This window comes from Pogoniulus pusillus, chromosome 4 (genome assembly GCF_015220805.1).
Source record: "Pogoniulus pusillus isolate bPogPus1 chromosome 4, bPogPus1.pri, whole genome shotgun sequence".
Classification (NCBI taxonomy): domain Eukaryota; kingdom Metazoa; phylum Chordata; class Aves; order Piciformes; family Lybiidae; genus Pogoniulus; species Pogoniulus pusillus.
In genome coordinates this window covers 17,197,517-17,205,095 of record NC_087267.1, presented here as the reverse complement: position 1 = coordinate 17,205,095, position 7,579 = coordinate 17,197,517, and the positions used below count along the sequence as shown (strand labels likewise).

The window sequence follows — 7,579 nt, the reverse complement described above, 5'->3', positions numbered from 1 at the left end:
CCCATTCCTAATTAAAGGGTGTAATCATTGGAGAACATGACAAATGGCCCGTTGAAAGATAAAACACTGCTGTTTACAATGGCAAGAGAGACATAAAAATCTTCACAGCCCTTTGTATATCTTCCATGTGGGTCTTGGCACTCAGGCCAATGCCATTTCCCCCAGAAAACTGCCGCCTCTTTCGGTGTGGCAACCGTGCCCACTAGCCAGGGATAATTTTGGAATGAATGCTTACTTTTTTTTTTCCTCTTTACAAAAAAAACTCGACAAAAAAAGTAATAAATAAGCCCCTTAAAGGCAGAGACAGATATTTGTTTTGATCAAATTGGAAAATTCACAGTGCAAATTCTTTGGGAAGCACAAAGTTCCAATTGTTGGAATGGAAAAATCAACTATTTCAGACATGCAAAAACCCACTTTTTATTTTGGGTTTGCAACAGAGTGGTTCCCTGAGCCAGGACACACAAATTTTAGCTTTACCTTCCAGGGTTTGGCATCTCGTGTATCCTGGCAATTAGTTTGGCCTCTACAGTAAGATTCTAGGCTTGAGCGTGATTAAAAGAACATCCTCAAATGAGAAGAAGGCTGTGGCCAGAAGCAGGCCATAGTAGCACTGAAGTAGATGAGCTCCATGGCAAAGCTGTTGCGTGGAGCAGAAGGTCCAGGCAGCTCTAACTCCTTACCCCAGTGCAGTCATCGCTCTTCACAGCTTGCTAAGCCCAACTAGAAATTCCTGCATTTTCATTTTACTTCTTTCTAAGTGCATTTGCTAAGTGCAGTGGAAAACCCCAGACAATGTGGTATAGTCAATATGGTGTTATTGCCATGATGGAGGAATCCTGGTTTTACAGAGGGAAAGAAAGACCAACCTATTTAACCCCCCTAGAAAAAACAACTGGAAACTTAAAAGGGAATTACCCACACAGGGCATCTCCTGAAGCAAAGAGGAGTCCCAGTCGGGTCAGTGTCTGGATCTTCTTAAACTTTCATAGCTATTTACTGCAAATGGTTTTCAGTCATCAGTGCTCTTTGTAATCCTTCTTTAGGCTGGCTACTGAGCTGGCTTCTTTGACAGCAGATAGATTTAATTGAGCTGTACCTTCACAACTTGGCTTATTGCACAAAAAGTCCCCAGAGGTCCCAATAGGACACTCGCTGCAATCTGCAGCAGTCCTCAGATCTACCTGGCAGTGCGGAGCATAGTGGGGTAAGGGTAAGGTGAAGGTGGTGATGCCCTCCAGGTCCACCTTAAGTCAGGGGCACTGGCAAACACCTTCCAGAGAAACAGCAGCAAGGCTGCCATTTCCTCCTTCCATTGCACATTTGCTACGTTGGAGGTGAGGGAGCCCTTCTCAGGCACTACCGAATGATGCACTTTGGTGTCTCTTCTCATGCTGTGCCCCTTAGAGCTGCTTCTTCTGCCTTCAGATCAGAGGTGTTCTGACAGAAGGTAGAACAGATCTTGATAGTGTCCTACTGGCAACATCAAATTCATCTGTAATGACATGCTAATTATGCAAAAAATGCCAGAACTTCTTCTACCAGGGCAGGAGCTGTGTTGTAATATATGATACACAGCACTGCACACAAAAGTGGCTCGTAGGGCCTAACTTGTGCCATTTGTGTTAGAAGTCTTTTCTGGAGTAGTTGTGTACAGCCTTTCTGTACTCAGTGAGGAGAAATGGTCACTCTCAAGGGTCCTTAGGACCCACATCCGATCTAGGAGGGCTCTGGTATGTATACGCTGTGGGTTGACACAAAGACACAGTGCTTCACTTAAGCACCTTACTTTTGATATATGATGGCAAAGAACCCTGCCCTTACTATGAAGGGTGAAATAAAGTCAGAGATCTCAGACAGGAGCCCTATAACAAACTGCATGGATTGAGTTTTTATCCCAATCTGTCATTTTCCAGTTGTCATTCTAGTACCCCACAGAAAGGAGGCATGTTGACTTCATACCGTATTAGGCAGGAGCTGGCAGATGTCTGTGAGGACACTCTGCTACCCAACATAGAGAAGCTTCATAGCCAAAGAGCCAAAGTTTTCTCAGGGCCATTTGTGATGTTTTGCAAACTCACCCATACTTGAACCTTGTCTGCCAGAACTGCTTCCCTTCAGGCACTACCTTTAGGACTGTGATTGATGATTCTCACAATACTGTGGTCAAGTCCCCAGTTACTTGTCTCATTATCCTGCAACCACTTGCAAAGAGAGTGAGAAGCTCCGTTGCTCCCATGGGCACACATTTCTGTACTTGTGAGCACAGCAAAACTTTCTAGAAGCAGATGGAGTTCCTAGGGTTCTAGTAAGCACTTCTGAAATGTGGCCCAGTCATGTTCTTGCCACTCTCTAGTGGGTGCCAAAGGGAAGCAAGTGAGATGACTTTTGTGTGCCAGACAGAGGAGCTGACAAAGCCAGGGCAGGCAGTGTGGGTGGAGCATGTTAGAAAGAGGAAGCATTTTCAAGCTGTCTAGAAGATGGACTTGCTAAGGGCCCCTATCCACAGCTCATTACTGGACTGTCCAACAGCATTTCAGGGGTACAACCCTTGTACACTGCACATGGAGAAGCCTCAGAGGAGGTTCACTGCAGAGTATATGGGTGAGTCTTGTTGCAGAGTTTTGATTGTACCCAGCGGGGTAACACCAGTCCTTCCCATGCTGCCACATGGCTCTGAACATCACATCTGGAGTGCTGCAAATACAGAGCAAAGGGTTGTGATGGGTTAGCTCTGGCTGAAGGCCAGGTGCTGACCAAAGCCTCTCTATCACTTCCTCTCTTCCCCTGGACAGAAGAGAGAAAATATAACAAAGGCTCATGGGATGAGCTAAAATCAAGGAGAGGTCATTCACCAGTTACTGACATAAACAAAGCAGATTTGACTTGGGAAAAATTAATTTACTTCCTAGAAAAATTGAATTTAATTTACTTCAGTAGTCAACAGCTGCTATTGTAGACCTGTGGTAACCACTGATACACAGCAAACAAGCCAGAGTGCTTCCTTCTCTCTAGAGAGGGGTGCTGGGGTAGGAGTGTTGTTCTTCCTTCCCCACTCATGTGTAGTGGTTGCTAAAGAGTGCAGCTCACAATGGAAGAGTTAAAAAGCAGGGCAAGCTGGGGGCTAGAATCAGGACCTTAAGCAAGCTTCACATAAAATCCTGCTTTGCATCTTCCAGAATGTGTGGATACAGTACACAAACAACAGTAGCATCAAATCCCTACAGAACATGTCTTGAGAAATGTCCTAAGATCCTAACAAAGTCTGACCTTTCAGTAAAGAACTTGTTCCTTACACATACCTTTCCCCAGACCACTTAAACTTTTTTGAAGGGCAAACACCCAGAGAGAAGCTGCCCACTGGTCAAATTCAGTGTTGGGGCTTAGAGCTTCACCCTTGGCTTTATTTAGTTCCGCTCCTCAGCGTTTTGTCTATGGAAATGCCTCAGGCATTGGTGGCAATTCAGCCTTTCCTTGCTTGCATTTATGGTACTCAGACATAATCTCTTGGAAACAGCAACTTCTCAGCTCAGGTGTCTATGTTTTACGTTTGCTGGGACGGATCTCAGCCCAGCTTCAGGCCATTGGTAGTTGTGAGTCAGCTAGCACAGCTGACTTGAACTGGCTACAGGTGTGTCCCAGACCATCAGCATCACACTCGGTATAAAGAAGGAAACTTACTGAGGAGCGGAGGTTTGTTTGTTCTGCCTCTGCCACGCTCCTTTCCTGCTCCTGAGGCTTGCCTTCCTGTTTACGGTGAGTGCTGCACTCTGCTGGGCTGAGCATGGCTTTGCCTACCTTGTATTGCCTTTGGTGTCCTCTTGGCTACCTCATTAAATCTGTTTTGCAGTTCAAACTCTGCATTTTCTCTCCTGTTCCTGATCCCCTTTGTCTGCATGGGAGTGGTTATCAGGTGACCGAGTAACCACCGGAGTTTAGCCCCAGGTTTAGGCTGAACCTAGGCAGCTTGGTGCGAGAGGACTCAAGTGACAGTAGTCAGCACTGTACAGCAGAGAGTATGTTGGTCCCTTGTGATGTTTATTTTTTCTAAATATGTGAAAATCTAGCAGTGTTTATCCAGCCCTACAATTAGATCATAAATCACTGCATCCCTAAATAAGTGCTAGGGCAGTTATTCATACACACATATATACGTAAATCTTGCTTGCATCTTGCGAAGCTCTTTGTTTCGAGCACGTTCTGCAGCAGTGATCAATTATGCTCTAAAGTGTTTGCTTCCACTACATTGAAATGACTCAGCTTTTAAATTCCCTGGATGTGACTATGTTCCCTTTTTAGAGCTTCTGTCATAGTGCAGATTTTCATCTTGACCCTTCTTACTGCTTCTCTAAAATGACAAACTCTATTCCTAAAATCACAGAATCTGAGTATTGTCAAAGTTGGAAAGGACCTTTGAGATCATGAAGTCCAACCACATACCTTGAGCTCTTGAAATCTGATGACTACTGCTAAACCACTATCACTGAACCCCAGCCCTAAGCATCATGTACACACATCTTTTAAACATTTCTAAGAGTGGTGGCTCCACCACCTTCCTGTTCCAATGCTTGATAACCACTTTTGTGAAGAAATTTTTCTCAACATCCATGTTGAATCTCTCCTGGCACAATTTGAGGCCATTTCTTCTTGTCCTATCACTTGTTGCATGTGAGAACAGACCATCCCCTGCCTTGCTCCAGCCTCCTTTCAGGTAGTTGTAGAGAGCAGTGAGATCTGCTCTCAGCTTTCTCTTCTGAAGACTAAATCCTAGCTCTCTCAGCTGTTTCTCATAAGATTTGCATTCAGTACCCTTCACTAACTTTGTTGCTCTTCTCTGCGCATGTTCCAGCATCTCAATGTCCTTCTTGGAGTGACAGGCCTGAAACTGAGCCCCATATTCAGCGTTTGGCCTCCCTAGTGCTGAGCAGAGGGTGACAGTCATGTCCCTGGTTACTCTTTTCCTCATACAGGCTGTTGGTCTTCTTGGCAACCTGAGTTCTCTGCTAGCTTATATTCAGCCATCAATCAATGTCCCCGGGTCCTTCCCTGCTGAGGGACTCTTCAGCCACTGTTCCCCAAGCCTGTCACGTTGTATGGGACTGTTGTGGCCCAAGGGCAGCACTTGACCTCCTTGAACCTCGTGTGTTAACCATAGCCCATCTATGCAGATCTCTTTGCAGAGCCTTCCTATCCTCCAGCAGTCTGGCATGCCCACTCGGTTTGGTGTCATCTGTACACTTCCTGAGGGTGCCTCAATCCCCTCATCCAGTCAGCGATAACAATGTTAAACAGAACTAGCCCCAGAGCAGAGCCCTGGGGATCACCATGAGTGACCAGCTGGATTTAACACCTTTCACCATTCTTTTTCACTCATTCCCCAGATCTGGAAGCTCTTGGATATCTTTGCTGAAGCAGAACTGATTACAGATAAGGCTGTATGTGGCATACAAATTATTTACTCCTTGTGTTCTCAGGTTGGCCAGCTTTGCTGTCCAATGGCTGAAAAACACCCTCCCTTGCTGTGAGAGTGGGGACTGGGAGCAGCAACCAAACCACTCCAAGTATTTCACATGAACTCAGTTAAAAGCAAAGCAGATGGAGTATTTGAATAGCCCTGACCACTATGCTTCAGTGTCAGAATTTTTGGTTTGTTTTTTAGGGGGTGCACCCACGGATGTAGTGTCTAAACCATCAGCCTGCAGGCTCATGCCAATCCATAAAGCATGTGAAATGCTGCTCTTTAAATTTATGATGCTTTGTTCACAGAAAAACTTTTGTTTCCCAGCTTGAAGCACAGTCCCATCCCTACAGCATGCTGCTGCTGCTTCAGAAGATAACATTACTGGGAGGGGGAAATCTAATGGTGTTAATCTGAGCTTTTTGAAAGTTGGAAGCTGATTCTTATGAAAGAAAAGTATCTATTAAATATTGGTAGTTGGGGATGGGAAGGCAAAAAGGGATTTTTGCCTTTTTCAAGACCTCTCTAATTTACTAGGGCAATTTAAGGTGACCTCAGCATACATCTGAGTCCAGGCTATGATGTACAGTTTTTCAGTCTCATTCTACAAGTAAAATAGTCTTCATTTTATCTCTTTTCCCTATGTGTTTGGTTTGTTTTTTTTCTCACCCTCAGTTAACTGCGTTGTTGGTCATTAAGAGATGTCTGGAAAGAAGATGGAACTAGGGCATTATCTAGGAGCTGGAACTATATTCAACTCCTTTCTTCTCTGTGAACTGCTGTTAAATGGTTGGCCTGCAATTCCAGTTTCTCAGATGTACATAAGTCATATTCCTGACAAGTACAGGAACTGAATGATTCCCTCAGATCCTGACCTTGAGGGCCTTCAGCCCTTCACCTGAGAAGCAAATAAAATTGCCTTCCTACCTTGCAGAGCAGAAAACGTGGTTTGTAGAAAACACTTGTTAGGTTCTGAAAACATTGGAACCTGCAGTGATGCAGAACTAGGGATGGAGGGTCCTGTGTTGCACTCCTGTGAAGCATTCCTGTGCACACATTAATGCCTTTTTAGGTGGAAAATCCAGAGGAATCTAAACCCATTTTCATTGCTCACCCTGGCAGCCATCTCAGGAGACTCAGAGAAGCAGATGAGCTTTGCTTATGGAACTTTAGTTATGTGAATCTAAGGTGAAAAAGAACCCCCTGTATCTGCAGCTGATGACTTGTTGCACCTGTGGTTAACTCTAGGTTTGATTAGGGTCTTGACTCCTACTTCTAGAGGCTTCTGTGGAAGGGCCATTTTCAGGCTGGTTTTCTAAGCAGATAATGTCTCTGTGAACATGTGGGCCAACCACCCTCCCTGGGAACCTTTGCATTCAATACTCCATTACAGTTCAGTCTGGCAGAGGGGTAGAAGTGAAGACAAATGTCTGAGAATTGTCATGAAAAGTGTTGGAGGAAGCAAACTGAAATGAGGGCTTTCACCGAGGAAAAGGCAATCAGAGAATGGTTTAGGTTGCAAATGACCTCAAAGATCATCTAGTTCCAACTCCCCACCATAGGCAAGGACATCTCCCACTAGAACAGGTTGCTCAAGGCCTCATCCAATCTGGCCTTGAACACCTCCAGGGAGGGAGCGTCCACAACCTCCCTGGGCCACCTGTGCCAGTGTCTCACCACCCTCACTGTAAAGAGCTTCTTCCTAATCACAAGTTCATTAGTTCTCATCCACCTGAAGGAATATCTATCACCCATCTGAGCAGGCAGCATGTGGATTACCTCAGAGCCGGGAGTACTGCCCCAGCTGACCACTAAGGCATGCAGCATGCCACTGTGGAAAAAGGAAAGAAGAGAGATGCTGTGGATGTGACAAAGGTGGTGAGGATGGGGAATATTTAAGCAGGGGGCAAAGTGCTAATCCATAGGAAATCAGGCATCCAGAGCTGTGAGGCCAGGGAGAAAGAAGAGTATAGCAGGTGCTACATTAAACTTCTGTAAAACAGGGAAGCAGAGCCAAGACTGGTGCCTGTGGCAGCGATGGTCCTGGATGGAGAAAAAGCAGCTGCCCTGCAGGCATGTGAATTACAGGTCTGGTTGGAATGAGAGAGAGGATATGGTGGC

At 45.4% G+C, this 7,579-nt stretch overlaps 1 long non-coding RNA gene across 1 annotated transcript; it reads right to left on the bottom strand.

The window, feature by feature from the left end:
- Nucleotides 1-2,409: 2,409 nt before the first annotated feature.
- On the bottom strand, nt 2,410-3,548 carry LOC135175104 (uncharacterized). The gene is made up of 2 exons (XR_010302240.1): nt 3,303-3,548; nt 2,410-2,697 (listed from the first exon to the last, which is right to left on the bottom strand). It is a non-coding gene; the product is annotated as an uncharacterized LOC135175104 (long non-coding RNA).
- Nucleotides 3,549-7,579: the final 4,031 nt, after the last annotated feature.